This window comes from Arachis stenosperma, chromosome 3, assembly GCF_014773155.1.
Source record: "Arachis stenosperma cultivar V10309 chromosome 3, arast.V10309.gnm1.PFL2, whole genome shotgun sequence".
NCBI classification, from domain to species: domain Eukaryota; kingdom Viridiplantae; phylum Streptophyta; class Magnoliopsida; order Fabales; family Fabaceae; genus Arachis; species Arachis stenosperma.
The window spans coordinates 63557515-63582159 of record NC_080379.1 but is presented as its reverse complement, the minus strand read 5'-3'; the positions used below and the strand labels follow the sequence as shown (position 1 = coordinate 63582159).

At 39.1% G+C, this 24645-nt stretch overlaps 2 non-coding genes across 2 annotated transcripts; both read left to right on the top strand.

Moving 5' to 3' along the window:
- The first annotated feature begins 776 nt into the window (after positions 1-776).
- LOC130972335 (small nucleolar RNA R71) lies at positions 777-880 on the top strand. The gene has a single exon (XR_009083520.1). It is a non-coding gene; the product is annotated as a small nucleolar RNA R71 (small nucleolar RNA).
- A 17433-nt stretch (positions 881-18313) lies between these two features.
- Positions 18314-18420, top strand: LOC130972579 (small nucleolar RNA R71). The gene has a single exon (XR_009083739.1). It is a non-coding gene; the product is annotated as a small nucleolar RNA R71 (small nucleolar RNA).
- The last annotated feature ends 6225 nt before the right edge of the window (positions 18421-24645 follow it).

The window sequence follows — 24645 nt, the reverse complement described above, 5'->3', positions numbered from 1 at the left end:
AAAGCGTACAAATTATCTGCTCATCAGCCTTGCACTCTCTTTTTGGATTCTCTTCAGTATTGCTTGGGAGAGTACTAGGAGGAGTTTCATTGACTTTCTTACTCAGCTGGCCCACTTGTGCCTCCAAATTTCTGATGGAGGACCTTGTTTCACTCGTGAAACTTAAAGTGGCCTTAGACAAATCAGAGACTAAGTTTGCTAAATTAGAGGTGCTCTGCTCAGAATTCTCTGTCTGTTGCTGAGAAGATGATGGATAAGGCTTGCTATTGTTGAGCCTATTTCTTCCACCATTATTAAAGCCTTGTTGAGGCTTTTGTTGATCCTTCCATGAGAAATTTGGATGATTTCTCCATGATGAATTATAGGTGTTTCCATAAGGTTCACCCATATAATTTACCTCTTCTATTGCAGGGTTCTCAGGATCATAAGCTTCTTCTTCAGAAGATGCCTCTTTAGTACTGTTGGATGCATTTTGCCATCCATTCAGACTTTGAGAAATCATGTTGACTTGCTGAGTCAACATTTTGTTCTGAGCCAATATGGCATTCAGAGCATCAATTTCATGAACTCCCTTCCTCTGAGGCGTCCCATTATTCACGGAATTCCTCTCAGAAGTGTACATGAACTGGTTATTTACAACCATGTCAATAAGTTCTTGAGCTTCTGCAGGCATTTTCTTTAGGTGAATGGATCCACCTGCAGAATGGTCCAGTGACATTTTAGAGAACTCAGATAGACCATAATAGAATATATCCAGAATGGTCCATTTAGAAAGCATGTCAGAATGACACCTTTTGGTCATCTGCTTGTATCTTTCCCAAGCTTCATAGAGGGATTCACCATCTTTTTGTTTGAAGGTCTGAACATCCACTCTAAGCTTGCTCAGCTTTTGAGGAGGAAAGAACTTAGCTAAGAAGGCCGCGACCAGCTTATCCCATGAGTCCAGGCTATCTTTAGGCTATGAGTCCAACCATGTTCTAGCTCTGTCTCTTATAGCAAAAGGGAAAAGCATGAGCCTGTAGACTTCAGGATCTACTCCATTAGTCTTAACAGTCTCACAGATCTGCAAGAACTCAGTTAAAAACTGGTAGGGATCTTCTGATGGAAGTCCATGGAACTTGCAGTTCTGTTGCATGAGAGCAACCAGTTGAGGTTTCAGCTCAAAATTGTTATCTCCAATGGTAGGGATTGAGATGCTTCTTCTATCAAACTTGGAAGTAGGTGTAGTGTGAGTGGTGCAATATATCAAACAGTTAGTGGGTTAGTGAACTAAATGGTAGATAGCAAGGAAAACAGACGAAGAAGAAAGAAAACAGAAACGAAATAGCTAAATTGGAAGTAAATGACTAAGATGAAATAATCAAAACAAAGAAAATTGCTCAATCTGGTTTTTCTCTAACTTAATCATTGTCGATACAAAATCAATCCCCGGCTACGGTGCCATAAACTTGATGCACGGAAACTTGTCTCACAACAAATTTCCCTCGGCAAGTATACCGAATTGTTGTCAAGTAAAAACTCACAATAGAGTAAGGTTGAATCCCACAGGGATTGATTGGTCAAGCAACTTTAATTGGAGGAATGTTCTAGTTGAGCTAAGCAGAAGTTGAGTTGATAATTGCAAAAAATTAAATGGCGGGCAAACAAATGACAGAAAATGTAAATGCTGGAAATAAATGGCGGAAAGTAAATTGCAGAAAGTTAATTGCAGAATTTTAAATGGGGATTTGGGGAGATGAACATAAAAGTAAATGGCAGAAGGTAAAGAGAATGGGTAAGATCAGAAATGGAGGATTCATTGGGCTTAGGAGATGTTGCATTCTCTGGATTAAGTTCATTCTCATATCTTTCTCAATCAATGCATTCATTGATCTCCTTGGCAATCTTAAGTGATTGGATCCCAATTCCTTGGCAACCCAATCTCTCTAAGCTTGAACAATTGCCCAATTCCTTGATTTAATTGCTCATGGGAAGAGATGAAGTATGGTCACTGATTATACCACATGTATTTCCAAATCAAAGTGTTGGTAGGATTATATGTCACTATATCCATCCAAACCCCAATTTGGTCCAACATGAGAAAGCAATTCTAGCATGATCTCCTCATCCCTTTTCCAAGGTTCAGAGGAGATCCAATTATGGAGAGTTTCTTTTCCAAGACAACTAACCAATTAATTTAAGATCGAAAGCTTTCTAGTAAAATCAAGAGAAAAGAAAGAAGAAGAAGAATGAAAACTATAATTGATCCATCAAATTACAAAAGAGCTCCCTAACCTAATGAAGAGGGATGTAGTTATTCATAGCTCTAAAAATGGAAGATGATAGAGAAGAGTGCATTCTAAAAGTAAACTAGAATTTTCAGGAAAAGTAAATATACAAAATGTAGTTCCCAATAATGCCAAGCCTCTTTCTAGTTCAAAACTACTCCTATATATACTACTCTTCTTTATCTTCTAGTCAGCTCTTCAAGTCTTGGATATGGGCCTTTGATCTTGAGTTAAAGCAGTTACAATCTTCAGTGGGCTTAGTTTTGCTTGCAGAAAAAGTGTGAGTCAGGCATGGGTGGACGATAGTTAGGATGTTAGTGGTGTTAACGTTAAGTGTAAATTTGGGTTCGAAAACGTTAATGACGATAACCTTTTTCACTAACGCTCCAAACCAAATTGATCCACGTTAACTTCAACGTTAGTGGCACTAACGTGACCATTAACGTTGCCTCTTAGTCCTTCGCAAACGTTATTGGCATTTACCTTTACCAATAACGTTGCTTCTTAGTCTTTCGCAAACGTTATTGGCATTCACCTTTACCAATAACGTTGCTCCTTGCTTCCCTTCCCCACGTTAGTGATCCACGTTAGTGTAACTAACGTGGCCCTTAACATGGGCATGCCCAAGCTTCGAGGGCGTTAATGACACTCAACTTTGTCACTAACGCTTCAAAACACCCCTTCTTCCCACGTTAGTAACTCACGTTAATGGCATTAACGTGACCACTAATGTGGTGGTAATTGCCATTTCCAACATTAGTGACAAAGGTGAGTGTCACTAATGTTGGCCTATCATTCCTTGCTCCATATTACCCTTCACATTAGTGGTCTTAACGTGACCACTAACGTAGGCAATATTGGCTTAGTCCAACGTTAGTGACAAAGGTGAGTGTTACTAATGTTGGCGATTTCTTTCTCCTTCCACGTTAGAGTTCATGTTAATTGGATTAACGTGTAACGTGGCTAAGTATGGCATTTTGGAACGTTAGTGGTGTTCACCTTTACCATTAACGTTAGAGCTCACCTTTCCTTTCCACGTTAGCTCCCTCGTTAATGTAACTTGGTGGACGAAATTGTGATCACTATTCTTTTCAAGTTGTTTGTCTTTATATGGATTTATTCAATAATTGTCCTTATTTGAAGTCACAACTCCGTTCAACTAACCAGCAAGTGTACTGGGTCGTCCAAGTAATAACCTTACGTGAGTAAGGGTCGAATCCACAGAGATTGTTGGTATGAAGCAAGCTATGGTCACCTTGCAAATCTCAGTTAGGCAGATTAAAGGGTAATAGTGATAATTGGATTGTTAAATAAAAAGGAATAATAAAAGGGATAGAAATACTTATGTAGATTCATTGGTAGGAATTTCAGATAAGCGGAATGGAGATGCTGTAGAGCTCTAGGACGCCTGCTCTCCTATTCCTTCGACTCAATCCTTCTTACTCCTTTCCATGGCAAGCTCTGTATAGGGGTTCACCATCAACTGTGGCTACTTTCATTCCTCTCGGGGAAATAACCTGTGCGGCTGTCACTCGCACAGCTAACCAGTCTGGAGGCATCACCCATGGTTGATAGCTACATCCCATCCTCGCAGTGAAAGCTAATGCACGCACTCTGTCACAGTACGGCCAATCACCGGTTGGTTCCCGCTCCTACTGGAATAGAATCCCTCTTTTGCGTTTGTCACTAACGCCCAGCAGGTTAAAGTTTGAAGCACGTCACAGTCATTCATGAACGGAATCCTACTCGGAATACCACAGACAAGGTGAGACTTTCCGGATTCCCAGGATCCTACTCGGAACACCACAGACAAGGTTGGACTTTCCGGATCCAGATAAATGCCGCCATCTATCTAGCTTATACCACGAAGATTCTGTTGGGGAATCTAAGAGATACACATTCAAGCTTCTTTGCATGTAGAACGTAAGTGGTTGTCAATCACGCGCGTTCATAAGTGAGAATAATGATGAGGGTTATTAACTCATCACATTCATCATGTTCTTGGATACGAATGAATATCTTGGAATAAGAATAAAAGAGGAATTGAATAAAAGAAAATAGAACTTCATTAATCTTTGAGGTACAGCAGAGCTCCACACCCTTAATCTATGGTGTGCAGAAACTCCACCATTGAAAATACATAAGCAAAAGGTCCAGGCATGGCCGAATGGCCAGCCCCCTAAACGTGATCACAGGATAGAAAATACAATCCAGGATGTCTAATACAATAGTAAGAGGTCCTATATATACTAGACTAGCTACTAGGGTTTACATAAGTAAGTAATTGATGCATAAATTCACTTCCGGGGCCCACTTGGTGTGTGTTTGGGCTGAGCTTGATCAATCCACGTGTAGAGGCATTTCTTGGCGTCAAACTTCAGGTTATGACGTGTTTTGGGCGTTTGACTCCGGATCATGACGTTTTTCTGGCGTTTTACTCCAGACAGCAGCATGTACTTGGCGTTTAACGCCAAGTTACGTCGTCATTCTTCGACTAAAGTATGGACTATTATATATTGCTGGAAAGCCCTGGATGTCTACTTTCCAACGCCGTTGAGAGCGCGCCATTTGAAGTTCTGTAGCTCCAGAAAATCCATTTCGAGTGCAGGGAGGTCAGAATCCAACAGCATCAGCAGTCCTTTTGTCAGCCTCTTTCAGAGTTTTGCTCAAATCCCTCAATTTCAGTCAGAATTTACCTGAAATCACAGAAAAACACACAAACTCATAGTAAAGTCCAGAAATGTGAATGTAACATAAAAACTAATGAAAACATCCCTAAAAGTAGCTTAAACTTACTAAAAACTATATAAAAACAATGCCAAAAAGCGTATAAATTATCCGCTCATCAGTAACTAACGTGGCAACTAACATGGGCTATGATAGCTTTCGAAGGCGTTATTGGCAATCACTTTTTCCATTAACGCAGCAAACTTACTCCCATTACACGTTAGAGGTCATGTTAGTTAGACTAACGTGGCTGTTAACGTGGCTCTTCCTTGCTTCCTTTGTCCTAAAATCAAGCAAATAAAGTGCATCAAAGCTTGGTTCTTAATCATGAGACCATGCATCATCCATTTTATCATTCAATTCATGCAAAATTCTCATGAAATCATGTAAAGTTCGCAATGTTTGCTTGAATCAAGGTGTAAGTGTATATTTACCCAAAACTTGCTTATTTACTAAGATAATGCATGAAACTACCCTAAAACAGTAAAAAAAAGGTCAGTGAAACTGGCCAAGATGCCTTGGCATCACTGGCTTATGTATTCATTAAATGAATGAACTCTATTATGCCAACCTAACAAGTGTTTATTAAAGCAAAACAAAGGGTAGCGTTCATTAGTTTGAACTTAGCGTTCACTTTGGTGAAATTTGCACGACACAAAGCTTGGAAGCTAGGGAGCACACGGCCAGCGCTCAATTGAATGAACTGAGCGTTCAAAGAAGTGAACGCTAGGCAAGGAATGGTGGCAACAATTGAAGCACCAAGGCGCAACACAAGAAGTAGCGTTCAAACAAGTGAACGCCACGTTCACTCTTGCGAACATTTTTGAGACTTTTCCAGGGAAAGCAAGGCATGCATCAAAGAGAAAGGGGCAATGTTGGGTGAGTGAATGCTACATTCACTAATGTAACGCTAGAAGAAATGTTGCACGAGGGAAGCATGCTTGGCAAAATGAACGTAGCGATCATTCAAGCAAACTGAGCGCTCCACTGGGAGCTACCCATGCAACCTAACTCACTTGAACCAAGCCACTCCTAACCCACTCTCATTCAAATCCAAAGCAAGCAAAGCCCATTAATATGACTCAAAGGCACACGGATAAGCTAGATTAGGAATTTCATTTGTAATTTGTTTTCAATTTCAATTTCATTTTTATTTTGTAAAGCCTATATAAAGGCATAAATTTCATTTCATTAGAGAGGCTGGCTCTGCTAGAGAGCAATAGGAGTAGGAGTAGGAGTAGGATAGAATAGAAAGCTCTCTTTGATACACTTTTTATTTTTTGCATTTTCTACACTTGAGTTACATTGAATTCAATTTGTGCAAATTTCAATTTCTACAATCCTCTACTCCAGTTTCCTTTTCTGCAATTTTTCCTTTCTATTATGTTCATGATTCAATCTGATTTACTCTTCCTGCAATTTAATTTTCTGTAATTGATCTGAGTTCTAATTTACTGCCTTCATTTAATTTTACAGTACCAATCCCTGATGCACGAAAACTTCTCTCAACAAAATTCCCTTCGGTAAGTATACCGAATTATCATCAAGTAAAAACTCACAATAGAGTGAGGTCGAATCCCACAGGGATTGATTGGTCAAGCAACTTTAGTTGGAAGAGTATGCTAGTTGAACTAAACAGAATGTAGTTCGAGAACTGCAGAAAATTAAATGGCGGAAAAGTAAATAGCAGAAAATAAATTACAGAATCTTAAATGGGGATTTGGGGAAATGAGCATGGAAATAAATGGCAGAAAGTAAAGAAAATGGGTAAGATCAGAAATGGGGAATTCATTGGGCTCAGGAGATGTTGTATTCTCCGGATCAAATTCATTTTCATCTCTTCCTCAATCAAAGCATCTATTGATCTCCTTGGCAATATTAGGTGATTGGGTTCCAATTCCTTGGCAACCCAATCTCTCTAAGCTTGAACAATTGCCCAATTCCTTGATTTAATTGCTCAAGGAAAGAGATGAAGTATGGTCACTGATTATACTACATGTATTTCCAAATCAAAGTGTTGGGAGGATTACATGACACTATATCCGCCCAGACCCCAATTTGGTCCAGCATGAGAAAGCATTTCTAGCATGATCTCCTCATCCCTTTTCCAAGGCTCAGAGGAGATCCAATTATGGAGAGTTTCTTTTCCAAGACAACTAGCCAATTGAATTAAGATCGAAATCTTTCTAGTAAATCAAAGGAGAAGAAAGAAGAAGAAGAATGAAAACTATAGTTGATCCATCAAATTACAACAGAGCTCCCTAACCCAATGAAAGGGGTTTAGTTGTTCATAGCTCTAGAAATAGAAAATGGCAGAAAATAATACATGCTTAGCTAAAACTGCAGAAAAGTAAATATACAGAGGGTAGTTCTCTAAAGTGCCAAGCTTCTTTATAGTTCAAAAGCTACTCCTATATATACTACTCTTCTTGATCTTCTAGTGAGTTCTCCAAGTCCTAGATGTGGGCCTTAGATCTTGAGTTGAAGCAGTTACAATCTTTAGTGGCCTCAGCTTGTAGAAAATGTGAGTTAGGCATGGGCGTTAGAGATGTTAACGTTAAGTGAAATTGTGGGTTCGAGAACGTTAGTGGCAATCACCTTTTTCAGTAACGTTCCAACCCCATATAGCCCACATTAACTCCAATGTTAGTGACACTAACGTGACCACTAACGTTGCCTTATGAACCTTCGCAAGAGTTATATGGACTCACCTTTCCCAATAACGTTGCCTTGTACCCCTTGTCCCTACGTTAGAGTTCACGTTAGTGTAACTAACGTGGCTCTTAACGTGGGTATGCCTCATCTTCGAGAGCGTTAGTGACACTTACCTTTGTCACTAACGCTCCAAGTGCCCCTACTCTCCACGTTAGAGCTCACGTTAACTAAGTTAATGTGGCCACTAATGTGGTAGTGAATGCCATCTCCAACGTTAGTGACAAAGGTGAGTGTCACTAACGTTGGCTCATCAATCTTGGCTCCACGTTAACTTTCACGTTAGTGGTCTTAACGTGACCACTAGCGTGGGCAATGCTAGTTTGATCCAACGTTAGTGACAAAGGTGAGTGTCACTAACGTTGGTATTGTTCCTCTCTTCCATGTTAGAGTTCACGTTAACTAAGTTAACATGACTCTTAACATGGCTCATTGCCAATTTTTGGAGCGTTAGTGGTGTTCACGTTTACCACTAACGTTAGAGCTCTCTTTGTCTCCACGTTAACTACCACGTTAACCTAGTTAATGTGGCAATTAACGTGGGCTTATGATGGCTTCGCAGGCGTTATTGACAAGTCATCATATGCTTGTTTTTCAAGCTAATTTCACTTGTTTCATTGGTTTTTATGCACTTTCTTGCATTACAAGTAAGTAATTTGGAGTAGAATTGTAGGGTTTCTTTGAATCAATCAACCACCCTTTAATTGACACAAAATCATGAAGTTTGAGCTTGGATTAATTGATTTTTAAATGAATTTTAAGTTTTGTGAATTTTGTGATACTTTGATTGGTTGTTTTGATTACTTGAAGGTGAAGAAAAGAAAAAAATAGGAAAAGCGTGGCCTAAGGAGCATGATCTAAGCAAAGAAAGAAAGTGTGGCACAAGGAAGAGAAGCATGGCTCAAAGAAGGAAAAGCATGGATGCATTCAAGGAACAAGGGCATAAAGCTCTTGCCAAGAACTTAAAGCTCTTGTGGAGAGCTTTCCTTTAAATAATCAAAAGCCAAGCTCTTGCCAAGAGCTTAAAGCTCTTGCCAAGAGCTTTATCACAAGCACATGGAAGAAGGAAGCAAGGCAAGCTCACATGCAAAGCTCTTGCCAAGAGCTTTTTCGGGCATTCCAAGGAAAAAATCAAGGAGAAAAAGCTCAAATATGCACTCACCAAGACTTGAACCCATGACCAAGGGGAGGGAGCCAGCACTATTCAACAAGGAAAAACAAGCCAAAATTGGCTTGTTTTCATTCAGCAAGGTTCGAACAGGGAGCATTAAGGAAGCAAGGCCTTGTGCGCCACTCACTTGCCAAGGAAATTGGCCAGCAACTTCCTTCACCAAGATTCGAACCGGGTACCTCAAGGAAGCAAGATTTTGGGTGCTACTCTTGTGCCAAGAAAGCTAGCTGATGCCAGGGCATTTTGGTCAGTTTCACAGACCTTTCTTTACTATTTTTAGGGTAGTTTCGTGCATTTTCTTAAGAAATAAGATAGTTTTGGGTGGATATTCACTTACATCTTGATTCAAGCATACATTGTGCACTTTACATGATTTCATGAGAATTTTGCATGAATTATATGACAAATTGGATGAAGCATGACTTATGACTTGGACTAGAACTTTGATGCACTTTGTTGCTTGATTTCAGGACAAAAGAAGCAAAGAAGAACCACGTTAGCAGCCACGTTAGTTTAACTAACGTGACCTCTAACGTGGAATGGGAGCTAGCTTGCAAAGTTAGTGAGAAATGTAATCGCCAATAACGCCCTCGAAGCCATCATAGCCCACGTTAAGAGTCACGTTAACTTAGTTAACGTGAACTCTAACGTGGAAGAAGACAACAAGGCCAACATTAGTGACACTCTCTTTTGTCACTAACGTTAGACCAAGCTCATAATTGACCACATTAGTTGCCACGTTAACTTAGTTAACGTGGACTCTAACATTAAGAAGCGAAAGAGAAGTCAACGTTAGTGACATTCACCTTTGTCACTAACGTTGGCCAAGCCTCCATAAGCCACGTTAACTCCCACGTTAACTTAGTTAACGTGGAAGCTAATGTGGAGAGAGCAATTGATTGCCAACGTTAGTGACACTTACCTTTGTCACTAACATTGGGGTGAACAACCAAGAGCCACCATTAGCAACGTTAACTCCCACGTTAACTTTGTTAACGTGGAAGCTAACGTGGATAAAGAAATGATGAGCCAACGTTAGTGACACTCACCTTTGTCACTAACGTTGGAGATGGCTAACATAACTACGTTAGAAGCCACGTTAACTTAGTTAACGTGGACTCTAATGTAAGGAGAAGGGGTGACTCACCACGTTATTGGGAAAGGTAAGTCCCAATAACGTATGCGAAGGACCAAGAGGCAACGTTAGTGGTCACGTTAGTGCCACTAACGTTGAAGTCAACGTGATCTTATTTGGGTAAGGAACGTTAGTGAAAAAGGTGATTATCACTAACGTTCTCGAACCCACACTCTCACTTAACGTTGACACCACTAACGTCCTGAGCCAAAGTCCCTGCCTACTTCACATTTTCTCTCTGCAAGCAAAGCTAAGCCCAATAAAGAGGATAACTGCTTCAAACTCAAGATTCAAGAGGCCACACCCAAGATTTGAAGAACCAACTAGAAGATCAGAAGAGTAGTATATATAGGAGTAGCTTTGAATTAGAAGGGGGTTGGAACTTTAGGGAGCCTTGGGCATAGAACGACTCTCTGTATTTACTTTCTCTGCAACTTCTAGTTTTATTTTCATGATGTATTCTCCATCTTTGTTTTCAATTTTCAGAGCTATGAACAACTAAACCCCTTTCATTGGGTTAGGGAGCTCTGCTGCAATTTGATGGATCAATATTAGTTTTCATTCTTCTTCTTCTATCTTTTCTCTTGATTTTACTAGAAAGCTTTCAATCTTCATCCAATTGGGTAGTTATCTTGGAAACGAAACTATTCATATTTGGATCTCTTCGAAACCTTGGAAGAGGAATGAAGAGATCATGCTAGAAATGCTTTCTCATGCTGGATCAAATTGGGTTTGGATGGATATGTGACTATAATCCTACCAATACTTGATTTGGGAATGCATGTGGTATAATCAGTGACCATACTTCATCTCTTCTCATGAGCAATTGACCAAGGAATTGGCTATTGATCAAGATTTGAGAGATTGGATTACCAAGGAATTGGAATCCGATCACTTAAGATTGCCAAGGAGATCAATGAATGCATTGATTGAGGAAGAGATGAGAATGAATTTGATCCGGAGAATGCAACATCTCCTAAGCCCAATGAACTCCCCATTTCTGATCTTATCCATTCTCTTTAATTTCAGCCATTTACTTTTATGAGCATATCCCCAATTCCCATTTAAGATTCTACCATTTACCTTCTGCCATTTACATTCAGCTCTTTATTTCTAGCATTTACTTATTCTGCTATTTACCTTTCTGCAATTTAATGTTTTGCAATTCTCAAGTCAAATTCTGGTTCGCTCAACTAAAACATTCCTCTAATTAAAGTTGCTTGATCAAATCAATCTCTGTGGGATTCGGCCTCACTCTATAGTGAGTTTTTACTTGACGACAATTCGGTACACTTGCCGAAGGGAGATTTGTTACTAGACGAATTTTCCATGCATCACTAGCTCCACAAGTGCTCCACCCAAGATTTAAACCAAGGACCTCAAGGACAAGTAAAGCTCTTGCCAAGAGCTTTAAGCTCTTGCAAAGAGCTTTGTTCTCTTGTCACAAGGGAGGACCGTGCACACACTTTAGCAAGGAAGGGAACCAAAGCTCTTGGCCAAAGCTCTTGCCAAGAGCCAAGCTTTCCCCTGGGAGGAGCACCTTGGGCCAAAATTCATTCAAAATCCCAAGTTAATTCATTTCTTCACCAATTTTGAGAGCCCACCCAAATTCTTAAATCCATATTAGGAAGTGTATAAATAGGTGTTAGTTAGATGTAGAGAGGACACTTTTTTTTACTTTTTTTACTTGAACCTTTACTTTCACTTTTTGGGATTTTGGAAATTGTAGTTGGAGAATTGAATCATTTTTCTGCTTTCTGTTTTAAATTTTGCTTCCTCATTTGGGAAACCTCTGCTTGAATTGGAAGGAGAATTGAGTTCTCTTCCTTTGGGCATTCTTATTTCCTTCTCTGCAAGCTTTGCTTGGATCTTAAGTGTGAAGAATAGAGGGAATTCTTTCTCATTCTCCTCTTAAGATCTCTCTGTTACATTCACTGCATAATTCAATAATTTGAGTTCTTCTTTACTGATTTTCATCTTTAATTCTCTTTCACTTGTTTTTTGAATTGGATCAAGGAAGGTAGTGAGATCTAGACTTGGTTTTCTAGTCTCTTGACCCCTGAGATCTGCAATTTCTTTTCTGTTCATCTGCTGAGGCTTCTTCAAGCCAATTTACTTTTCTGTTGAGATCTACTTCAGTTTAATTCATCTTTTATTTTCTGTCTTTTGCAATTTACTTTACTTTGTTTAAATTTTGCAATCACAACTCCCAATTCCCTTTTACATTCAAGCAATTTACATTTCTTGCACTCTAAGTTTCTACAATTTACATTTCTTGCACTTTAAGTTATTGTCATTTACTTTACTTGTTCTTTAAGATTCAGCACTTTAAATTCTCTAGCTCTTTAATTTACTGCCAATTTTCCCTCTCCCTTTACAATTCATGCAATTTAGCTTCTGTCAATCACAAATCACTCAAATCAACTCTTGTTTGCTTGACTAAATCAACCACTAAACTAAAATTTCTCAATCCTTCAATCCATGTGGGATCGACCTCACTCATGTGAGTTATTATTACTTGATGCGACCCGGTACACTTGTCGTTGAGTTTGTGTTGGATCATTTTCCACACATCAATGAGATTATGCATCATCAATTTGTCATTCAATTCTTGCAAAATCCTCATGAAATCATGTAAAATTCATAATAGTTGCTTGAATCAAGGTGTGAATGTATTTTCATCCAAAACTTACCTTATTCTGTAAGAAAATGCATGAAACTACCCTAAAACAGTAAAGAAAAGGTCAGTGAAACTGGCCTAGATGCCCTGGCATCACAACACCAAACTTAAAGCTTGCTTATCCCTAAGCAAGTACTAAAATATAGGAAGAATAGATGAAAGAACAAGAAGACAATATAGAAGTAGAATTCCTGGTTTTTGGGGTTTCATGCATAGCAACTTAGGTTCATTCCTTTACTAGGTTTCAGGCCTTTATCAAGTCCTTGGTCACTCTCTTGATTGCATCCTTTGAGACTTCTTAATTGTTGATCCTTCCCCTTTTTTTTAAGATTTATTGCATTTTTCTTTTGGCTAAATGCTCTGTAAGAGGGCGACTCTTTATGATAAGCTTTCAGCCAACACTCCCGAACCAGTTGGTTCAAGGTGCTAGGTGTTAAGACACCCCTAAGGACTTACTCCCTCAAGTCTCTTTCCCTCATACATACACACCACAGGCACATGGTTTGTTATTTTTCTTTCTTGAGACCTTGGTGTCCAGCACCTCTTTGGGTTACTAAGTGGTCTGTAGCAAAGGTCACTCTTGATAGTGGACTTTCAGCTGATAATCCCGGATTAGTTAATCCAAGTTACCAAGTGATAAGGCACCCCTAAGAGCTTATTCATCCAAGTATATCCCTTGCACATGAACACCACAGACACATGCCTCAATCTTAAAACCTTTGGTGCCTAGCATTATTTCTTATTGTGTTTCTCTTCTTTTCAGCTTTTATTGCTCTTTCTCTTTTCTTATTGGGATCTTATTATTTAGTTAGTCTCATAGGATGTGTTTCAAGCATTGGATTCAGGATAGATAGTTGCCTTCTTTCCTTGTTGGTGAACCAACTTAGCTAATTAATCACCCTACCACAAACATTCAGAACTCACTTCACAAAATAACTCCACTCTTGTTCTTATCATAACATTTTCTTTTTGATTGACTTAAAGGACAGTCATATAAGTAAGGAAGGTGGAGATGAAAACTAGGGACCTAGACTAGTGAGCATGGACCTAAGCAACAACATTTTAAAGCATAATAAAAAATTCCTAAGCTACTATGGAAGCATGTTCTGTTTCATACATGATTTTCCTTATTTAAGGCTTTAAAAAAAAGATAGAACTAAGAAGGAACTCCACCACCTTTTATTCATGGGGATGCCTATGTTCTTCTGCTTCCTTGTCTTCTTTATGTCCACTTTGTCCACTTGTGCTTCCTCTCATCCGATTCATTCTGGCTATTTTCCAATCTTCCAGTGCCTTCCTTACTGACTCATGACTCTTTTCGGCCCTTTCGCGCTCCACTCGTGCTAATTCATCCTTTACATCCTCATATTTTGTGATCCCAAGATGCAATACAGGTAGTTGTCCGACTAAGTATCCAAGCCTGGCTTGGGTATTTACATGATATCCAATTTCACTCATGTAAACCCCTTCCTAAAATGCTCTGTATTCATCAAAAAGATCTGCCTATTCTCTTTGTTTTCTATGCATCTTATGAATGTGTGCACTTTGATGTGCTTGGATGTTGATTAGCTTTTGGATGGCTTCTTGTTGTTGATCTTGCTTTTGGTTCAGGTTATGCAAGGACTCACTCCATTGTCTTCCTTATTCCAATTACTGGTCCATCAATTGTTTTTGCCATTCCCCTTGCTGATTCATCCATCTAGAGAGTGATTCTTCTTGGCGGTCCATTATTTGCATTTGAAGCTCCTTCTATGCCCCTTGATTTTCCATACATTGCCTAGATAAGGTATCAATAGCCTCTTGTAATTGGTGCATGCCTAAGGTGGCTGGGGCTTGCTCCTGTGGATGTTGTCCTTCCTCAGCTTGATGGGCTGGCCTCTTTCTTACCCTTCGTTGAAGTAGGGGAGTTGCAACAGCATGCATCTGACGATAAGTGATTAGAAGGCCAACCTTTATCCACTCGGGGTTTCCATCCTCGAATACCACCCTAGCCTTGTTGCAAAGATGGAGAATAGTACTGGGATAACCCAACCTTCCTCCAGAATCACTCTTCTCAGCAAGCTTCCGAATGCCTTGGGCTATGAGTTCATGAACCTTGATTTCTCCTCCCTTTATTATGCATTGCACCATTGTTGCTCTCTTAAGGTTTACCTCTGAGTTGTTTCTGGCTGGGAGGATGGATCTTCTTACAATTTCAAACCACCCCTTAGCCTCAGGAAGGAGGTCTCCTCTTTTTATAAATCTGGGTTTCCCATGGGGGTCTCTGTCCCAATCTGCTCCTTGCACAAAGATATCTTTTATAATCTGGTCATGGTTGGGGTTATTATCCATTCTTGAGTGATAGCTCTCTTCTGCAAAGGGTATAGTTCATAGCTTTAGCACTCTCATGATGCTCATGGGACTAAAATCCACCATGACCCCTCTCACGAAACTTGTATAGGATTCATCTACCTTATCATGTCTAACTGTATTTGCATAAAACTCTCTTACCAGAGTTGCGTTCACCCTTTTAATCGGATCGGTGAGGAGCTCCCATCGACGTTTTTCCACCTTCTCTGTGATTTTCGGGCACTCAGTTTGTGTGACTTGAAAGCCTAATTCATATATGATTTCTTTGTCAGCCATCCACCCAAATTGTAGTGCATGGTAAAAGGTTATAATTTTTTTTTTCATTAAAAGGAGGCTGCTCTATAGGTTCCTTCCCTTTTCGTCTCTTGGAGCTTGATGATGCCATGCAAGATGGTTGATGTGTTTGTTACTCACAAGATGGCTAGGAGAGTATGTATGAAAACCTTTGATGGAGAACAGAGTGTATGGTGTATACTTTGAAGGTGAAGAGTTGAAATAGAGGGATGCTGTATGAATGGGTTTATATAGGAAGATGGTAAATGATTGAAGGGTGTGGATTGATTGTGTTGTTTGATAGTGGACGGTTAGGGTTTGGTATTAAATGAGCACAAGGATCACCCCTTTTATCATGGTCTTGGTTCGGTCTCCAAGGCTATCCACTCCCAATGTTGCATGGCAACACTCCCCAAGATACTCCCATTGAAGATAAATGTGTAAGTTCCTTGGTATAGTGGCCGAATTTCCCCTCTTTAATTGTCCTATCAAGTGCCATCAATACCCTTTTTGATTTCCTATACAAGACAAAAGGGAATGCAAAGGATTAATTGAATTTTTGGTGGGAAAAAAAATTAAAGTGTGAAATAGCTACTAGTAAAGATTTTTTTTCTTTGTTTTTGAAACAACTAAATGCTTTTCATAAATACAAATCAATCGACCACTCAAGTTCCCATGCATGCAACGTAAGTAACACCAAACTTGTTTGTGATCATATGGTGCAACAAGATTTGAAAGGGATCTTATACTATTGAGTGTGTTCAAGCCCTCTTGGTGTGCCTTGAACATCAAACTTATCATGTACTATATGCTGCATGTAGGGGGTCTTATATTGTTTGTCGAAGTTGATTTAGAATCCATGAACTTTGCTTTATTACTACTATTAGAGATTAAAGAGAGAGGGTGTAGAACATGGGTTGCCTCCCATGAAGCGCTTCTTTAGCGTCATTAGCTTGACGTTTGGTCCTTGTCAAGGTGGTTGGTAATGCTTAAAATCTTCCCCTTTACAGTGAACATGTTTCCATTGGCTTTGTTGAGAAGTTCCACATGTTCCAGAGATAAGATTTTGTTGATGGTGTATACTGGAGGCAGTTGAGATGGAATGGTGGGGAGATGAGGTGGTATAGATGGGAAGTAGGTAGAGACCACTTCATCTCCTGAAGAGAAACCTTCTGTAGGGATTTTCTTGTTTTTCCATCCCCTTGGGACCTTTTTTCTTGTGTCATTTGATGTCGCTTTGCTACTTGTGGTTTTCCCTTTGAGGGAAGTTTTGTTGCTTGTCTCATACGACTCTGGTGGGTTTGGTTCCTTTTGGATTGCACTTGGTTGATGTTCTTTCTGATCACATTGGTTGTTAACCACAGGAGTTCTTAGGGGTAATGCTTCCCTTGTTTGACTTTTCCTTCAGCTCTTTGTTATCATGATCTACTTCTTGTGAGAGTTTGAAAACATTGAAGGTGAGCTGTTCATCATGTATTCTCAGTACTAGCTCTCCTCGCTCCACATCTATAAGTGCTCTGGCTGTGACTAAGAATGACCTTCCCAAAATGATGGGGTGAATAGGATTCTCATCCATTTATAGGATGACAAAGTCTGTGGGGAGGAAGTAGTTCCCAACCTTCACTAACACATTCTCAACCACTCCTATTGCCTGTTTTTGAGTTTTGTCAGCCAATTTGATGATTACATATGTGGGTGTTAGCTCATTGATTTGAAGCTTTTTCATGAGGGATAGAGGCATTAGGTTGATACTTGCTCCCAGGTCACAGAGTCCCTTATCAATCATTGTTTCTCCTATAGCACAGGTAATGTAGAAACTCCCTGGATCCTTCTTCTTTGTGGGTGGCTCTGTTTGAATGAGAGCACTGCAATCCCTGTTCATCTTTATTGTTTGTCCACCCTTCAATAAACTCTTTCTGGCTAGTAGCTCCTTTAAATACTTGATGTAGGAGGGCATTTGCTGGAGGGCCTTAATGAATGGTATATTTACATCAAGAGATGCAAACATGCCGAGGAACCTTGAATACATTCTCCCTGCTACACCACCCTTAAGCCTTTGGGGAAAGGGTGCATATGGGTTCAGTATCTCCCTTTTCTTTACCTCTTCCTTGAGTGTGAGTTGGGGTGCATGGTTTCTTTCTTCAGGGTTTCCCTTTGGACTATCTTGGTTTCTTTTTTTCTTTACTTTCTTTGTTTCTCCTCTTGGATTCTTCTCTGTGTCACCTGGAAAACCATCAGTGGGTTTGGGAATCTGTTAAGATAAATACCCTACTTGGGACTCTAGTCTTTTGATGGTTTCCCCTTGGTTTTTTATATTGGCTCGCACTTCATCCTTGAACACCTTGTTGTCTTGAACTTCTCTACATATGTCTTCAAGTAGAGTTTCAATTTTGGAAAGCCTATCCTCAGTTAGTGATGGTGGGTTGAGATTAGGTGGTTGAGAAGGGTGATTAGGTGAGTGTTGATAGGATCTCTGTGAGGTATGTTGGTGAGTTGCATTGTTGTTGGGATTGTGGTTGTGGCGTCTCTGATCTTGGCCTTGGTCTTGTTGATTTTCGCACCCAAAGTTGGGGTCATTTCTCCATCCAGAGTTAGTTTTGGAGTACGGATCATGGATTTGTCTGGGTGAGTTCCCAACGTAGTTGGCTTGTTTCCAGTCACCTTCTTCTCCTATATTTACTCATTCTTGAGCTGGTGATGAAGTGATGACTGTTGCCACTTGGTTTTTTTCCACCTTCTTAGTAAGATCTGCTAGCTGCTTAGTGATCATCTTATTTTGAGCCAGCAATGCATCCATGTGGTTCAGCTCCATTACTCCTCGGGTGTTGCTTCTTTCAGAAGCATAGAAGTAGTCATTCTCAGCTACTGTTTCAATGACATCTATGGCTTCTTCAATGGTTTTCTTCTTGTTTAGAGAGCCCCCTGATGAATGGTCTACAGCCTTCTTTGACTCATAAGAAAGACCTTCATAGAAAATGTGAAGTTGAACCCATTCATTGAACATATCTGGTGGGTATCTTCTTGTTAAGTCCTTGAACCTCTCCCATGCCTCACAGAGAGTTTCACCATCTTGTTGCCTGAAAGTTTGTACCTCAGCTCTCAACCTGTTAATTCTTTGAGGAGGGTAAAATCTTGCCAAAAATTTGTTCACCACATCTTCCCAATTTGTTAAGCTCTCCTTTGGGAAAGACTCCAGCCACTTGGATGCCTTGTCTTTGAGTGAAAAAGGGAACAAAAGCAGCCTATAGACATCCGGGTGGACTCCATTAGACTTCACAGTGTCACAAATTCTCAGGAAGGTGGTTAGATGTTGATTGGGGTCTTCTTAGACACTTCCTCCAAATGAGCAGTTGTTCTGAACAAGGGTGATGAGCTGGGATTTTTGTTCAAAGTTGTTGGCATGTATGGTGGGCTTTTGGATGCTACTTCCATAGTTTCCTTGGTTTGGATTAATGTAAGAGCCTAGAACTCTCCTCTCTTGCCCAGCATGATTTACAGGGCCTTCTCTGGCATGGTTGTGATCTTCTCCTTCTTGATTGTTTTCCAAATTCTCTTCCATGTTTGTTTCAAAATACTCTTCCTCTTCCTCAGCACCAACAAATCCTTTCCCTCTTGCTTCCCTCCTTAACCTCCAGAGGGTCTTTTCAGGTTCTGAATCGAAGGAAGTTAAAGCTCCCCCTCTTCTCCCTGTCATATAACTAACAAAGCACACAGCAAGAGATGAAATGAAGAGATTATTCTTGTTAGAGTGATTGTTAGTGTGAGTGGTGCAAATTATCAAACAGTTAGTGGGTTAGTAAGCAGAATTGTAAATAATAACAAAGAAAGAAAGAAAACAAAGAGGGTCTAGGGGATGAGGAAGAAAGTAAACAAACTGAAGGTAAACGACTGAATAAAGTAAACAAACAAAAGAAAAATGTTCAATCTAGTGAACTTCCAACTTAATCATTGTTGATACAAAATCAATCCCCAGCAACGGTGCCATAAACTTGATGCACAAAAACTTGTCTCTCAACAAATTTTCCTTCGACAAGTATACCGAATTATCGTCAAGTAAAAACTCACAATAGAGTGAGGTCGAATCCCACAGGGATTGATTGGTCAAGCAACTTTAGTTGGAAGAGTATGCTAGTTGAACTAAACAGAATGTAGTTTGAAAATTGCAGAAAATTAAATGGCGGGAAAGTAAATAGCAGAAAATAAAGTGCATAATCTTAAATGGGGATTTGGGGAAATAAGCATGGAAATAAATGGCAGAAAGTAAAGAGAATGGGTAAGATCTGAAACGGGGAAGATCAGAAAGTATTCTCCGGATCAAATTCATTTTCATCTCTTCCTCAATCAAAGCATTTATTGATCTCATTGGCAATCTTAGGTGATTGGGTTCCAATTCCTTGGCAACCCAATCTCTCTAAGCTTGAACAATTGCCCAATTCCTTGATTTAATTGCTCATGGGAAGAGATGAAGTGTGGTCACTGATTATACCACATGTATTTCCAAATCAAAGTGTTGGGAGGATTACATGTCACTATATCCGCCCAGACCCCAATTTGGTCCAACATGAGAAAGCATTTCTAGCATGATCTCCTCATCCCTTTTCCAAGGCTCAAAAGAGATCCAATTATGGAGAGTTTCTTTTCCAAGACAACTAGCCAATTGAATTAAGATCGAAAGCTTTCTAGTATAACAAAGGAGAAGAAAGAAGAAGAAGAATGAAAACTATAGTTGATCCATCAAATTACAACAGAGCTCCCTAACCCAATGAAAGGAGTTTAGTTGTTCATAGCTCTAGAAATGGAAAATGGCAGAAAATAATACATGCTTAGCTAAAACGACAGAAAATTTAATATACAGAGGGTAGTTCTCCAAAGTGCCAAGCTTCTTTATAGTTCAAAAGTTACTCCTATATATACTACTCTTCTTGATCTTCTAGTGAGTTCTCCAAGTCCTGGATGTGGGCCTTAGATCTTGAGTTAAAGCAGTTACAATCTTTAGTGGGCTCAGCTTGCAGAAAAGTGTGAGTTAGGCATGGGCGTTAGTGATGTTAACGTTAAGGGAAATTGTGGGTTCGAGAACGTTAGTGGCAATCACCTTTTTCACTAACGTTCCAACCCCATATAGCCCACGTTAACCTAGAAGAGTTGTTAGTGACTGAAGTGATGATCCTAGAAGAGTTGTTAGTGACTGGTTAAGCTAGAAGATAAGAAGTTAAACTGAGACAGCTAAGGAAACTCATATGGCTGAAATGGTTAAGAGAAGAGGACATGAAGTTTCTCACCTATTTATTGATTTTTGGGCAGCTAGGAAGAGATGATGGTGGAGGAGGATCAAGCTTCTTGGTCTCTTAAGGAAGATGATGCCATGAGGATGATGTTCTTGGTGATGGATTAATGGAGATGATCTCTCTTGCTTCAAGTTTTGGGTAGCTCTCTTTCTCTTCGTTCCTCACTTGGCTCTCACTTTCTTGGCTCTCACTCAGCCCCTTGGTATTCTCTTTTTGTTTTCATAATACTCATACTAACACTTAAAAATTTATAGGGAGATTGGGTGGAGGGAGATGAAGCTACGTTGTTTTTCATTAAAGAAGCAACAGATGTTAATATGCATGTAACCATCTTATTAATGCCACTAACTTAATCACACTTTTAGTTGTTCATTTGTAATGACCTAATTTCTAGTATGTCATGACCATGCTAAAAACCAAACTCCAACAACCTACTTTCCTAAAAGTTATCTAATATTTATTATTAAGCCTATAGTCAAGTTAGCACGCGATCAATTTTTTTTATATGAAAAATAAATGATTGCAAAAAATTAAACAGACACAAACAAGAATAAGAAAATAAATAGCATAATACACAGGGTAAAATAATAGTATATATCATGTACAATATATATTAAACATCATACAAAAAGAACCAATCAATGTACCACCTTAACATAGCTTATGACTATACACACACACACACACATACACACACACACACACACATATAACACTCTGGGCCCTGGTTTATAAAGGAAACCCCTAATCTGGCTCTTGAACTAGCCAGCTATATGATGAGCGGATATTTTATATGCTTTTTAGCATTGTTTTCTTAGTGTTTTCGGCAAATTTTGTTAAGTTTTATTATAATTTAGTAAGTTTTATTGCAAAATTCACTTTTTGGATACTACTTTAAGCTTTTGTATTTTTCCTATGAATTTATATGAATTTTGGGTGAATTTGGCCAAGTCTGATTCAAAGGCAAGGAAAGCATAGTAGATGCTATCAGAATCTGACCTCTATGCATTCAAACGAGCATTTCTGGAGCTACAGAGGTCCAAATGACGCGTTCCTAATGGAGTTAGAAAGCTAACTTTTAGAGCTTTTCAGAAATATGTAATGATTTATACTTTCCTTCAGACTGAACAGCCCAAAATGGGCATTGAACGCCCAAACTACCCCCTAGTGGGCGTTCAACGCCCCAAGAGGACCAAGGCCAGCGTTGAACACCCAAACCTGGCGTTCAATGCCACAAGGGGAGCAAGGAATCAGCATGGACACTCCCAAGTGGGTGTCCAACACCCACTCCTTCAAGTTAGAAGCCAAGCTCAGTGCAAACACTCACCAAGTGGGCCCAGAAGTGGATTTTCACATCATTAGCTTAAGTTTATTTTACTTTTTATCTCTTTAGGTTTAGTATTAGCATATATTGAAGGAAGATCACTCTTGTTAAGGATCTTCAACTTCTCCACCACATTTGAACCTTACATATTATTTTCTGTACAGTATGAGCGACTAATCCTCCTAGGTTAAGGTTAGGAGCTCTGTTGATTCCTATGGATTCATACAATTACTTTTCTACTTCATTCTATGTTTGATTCTATTCTATGATGCATTGTCATTCTTCATCCTTATGAATCTTGATTCTACATGAGTTTGTTGCGAGTCCTGGCCCGGATAGTATTGAGCTACAGGTTGAGAATGCATCACGGGTTCCAACAAGTTATCTGGGCTAATTATGGTATGTGACATAAAACTACGACCAATGGCTTAAACACTTACAGCCTTGCCATTGAAGGAGTCACTCATCATTAGAGTAGTGAGCATGATGTGTTAATCCATAAGAAGAAGCATCTCTGAAGCCTTAACTAATCTATCATTACTGTCTTTACATCAACTCTTTATCGCTTTTGTTATTGCTTGTATATGCGCCTACAACAAACAACAACTATCCTTCTATTAGCTTGACTAAGATCTATAGGATAATCATAGCTTGCTCAATCTGGCAATCCTCGTGGGATTCGACCTCACTCACATGAGGCATTACTTGGATGACCTGGTGCACTTGCCAGTTCAATTGTGCAAGTCACAAAATCATGCACCAAATTTTCGGTGCCATTGCCGGGGATTGTTTGTGATTGACAAACTACCAGTTATTTTGCTCCTTAGATCAGGTACTTTTTACTGCTTTTCGTTTATTTGTGTTGCTTTTAGAAATTTTCTTTTCAAAAACATATCTTCAGTCATCTTTTTCTTTTGTTTTAGTCTTTTGTTGAGTTTTAAGTTTGGTGTCCTGATTTTTGTTGATTTTTATTTTCGTGAATTTTTCAAAATCTGGTTTTAGGTTCTTTCTTATTATTCGAATTATTCTTACTATTTCGCTTTGCATGATTTCAGAATCTCTAAGTTTGGTGTTGATGAATCCACATTTCGTGGTATTTATTTGCTTTAATTAGGTGGATTTCATTGACTTTTCTTGCATTTATACATTGAAATAGCATAGTTTCATGATGACTTCCTAATTTATACTTGAAAGTGAAAACATGCTCTTTAGGCCTTTTTATTGCTAAATTTTATTCACTTTTATTCATTTTATTCACTTTGCACAACGGTGACTTCGTGGAAGGATGCGTACGCACCAAATATCGTGCGTACGCACGATGGAATTTTTGCGCAAGGATGCATACGCACTGTAGGTCGTGCATACGCACGTCTGCATACATGTGAGGTCATTAATACAAATCGCTGGGGGCGATTTCTAGGCCTCCAAAACCCAGTCTAACTCATTTTCTGAAGATATTTAAGGCCAAAGTGAATAAGGATGAAGGGGGGAGCACTTACGTTTAGGTTTTTACATGTTTTTGTTTGTTTTCTAGAGAGAGAAGCTCCCCCTTCTCTCTAGAACCTAGGGTTTTAGTTTAATTTCCTTGTAATTGATACCTTTAATTCTTGTTTTAATCTAGTTTCTTCTACCTTTCTTTGTTCTATTGCCTTAATTTCCTTGTTTATCTTGTTAACTTCTCATTTTAGTTGTCTTTTATGTTTATGCACACTCTTGTCACTTCAATTTACATTTAATGCAATTTTATGTTTCATGCCTCTTTTATTGCTTTATTAAGTTGCTATCTTTATTTTCCTTACTTGGTAGTTGTAGCATTTATTATTCCTTGTCATTTACCATGCTTTCTTTTCATACCCACCAAGTGTTTGATAAAATGCTTGGTTGGGTTTTTGCATAGTTTTCTCACTCTTGGTTGAGAAATTGAGTGGTCTGGGTGAACTTGAGTGGTGGATGTCCATTCCACATTGTGTGAGGGTTGTTAATTAACTTGGTTTCCACTAACGCTAGCCTTTCACTAAGTTAATTAGTGAGTTAGTTAGGACTTGTGGATTGAGGTTAATTGTGCCCTTTTGACTTATCCTTGATGTAGGGTTGACTAATTGGGATTAATTCACACACAATTACCATGTTTATGGTCCACTACTAGGATAGCAAGCCCTAATCACCCAATCCTCACCAAGAGCTCTTTTAGTATTTAAATTCTATTTTCATTGCCTTTACTTGCCTTCATTTAATTTCTTGCATGTTAAGTTACCTTCTTGCCTTTTAATTTCTTGCCAATTGCTATCATCCAACCCCCATTTCCTTATAGCCAATAATTGAGCATTTTATTGCAATCCCTAGGGAAGACGACCCGGGACTTAAAACTCCTGGTTATTTTGTATTGAATTTAATATTTGATTGATGTTCAATTGTTGGGTTTGGACTATACTTGCAATAAACAATCTCTAATTTTAGTTTGAAAATCCGAACCTATGCTTTTAGCCATCGTCAAATTTGGCGTTGTTGCCGGGACTTACAATGGTGTTACATTATTTGTTATTATTAATATGTGAATATGTGAATATTTTGGTTTTGATTGATTGCTTAGTTTTAGGAGTCCATTTTGCTTTTCCTTATTATCTTTTGTTTTTATTTCCTCCTTCTCCTATGGATTCTCATCCATTGCATTATGAGTTTGGTTGTTATTTTGTTATAGGGATTGAGAATTTCAAGTATTTGT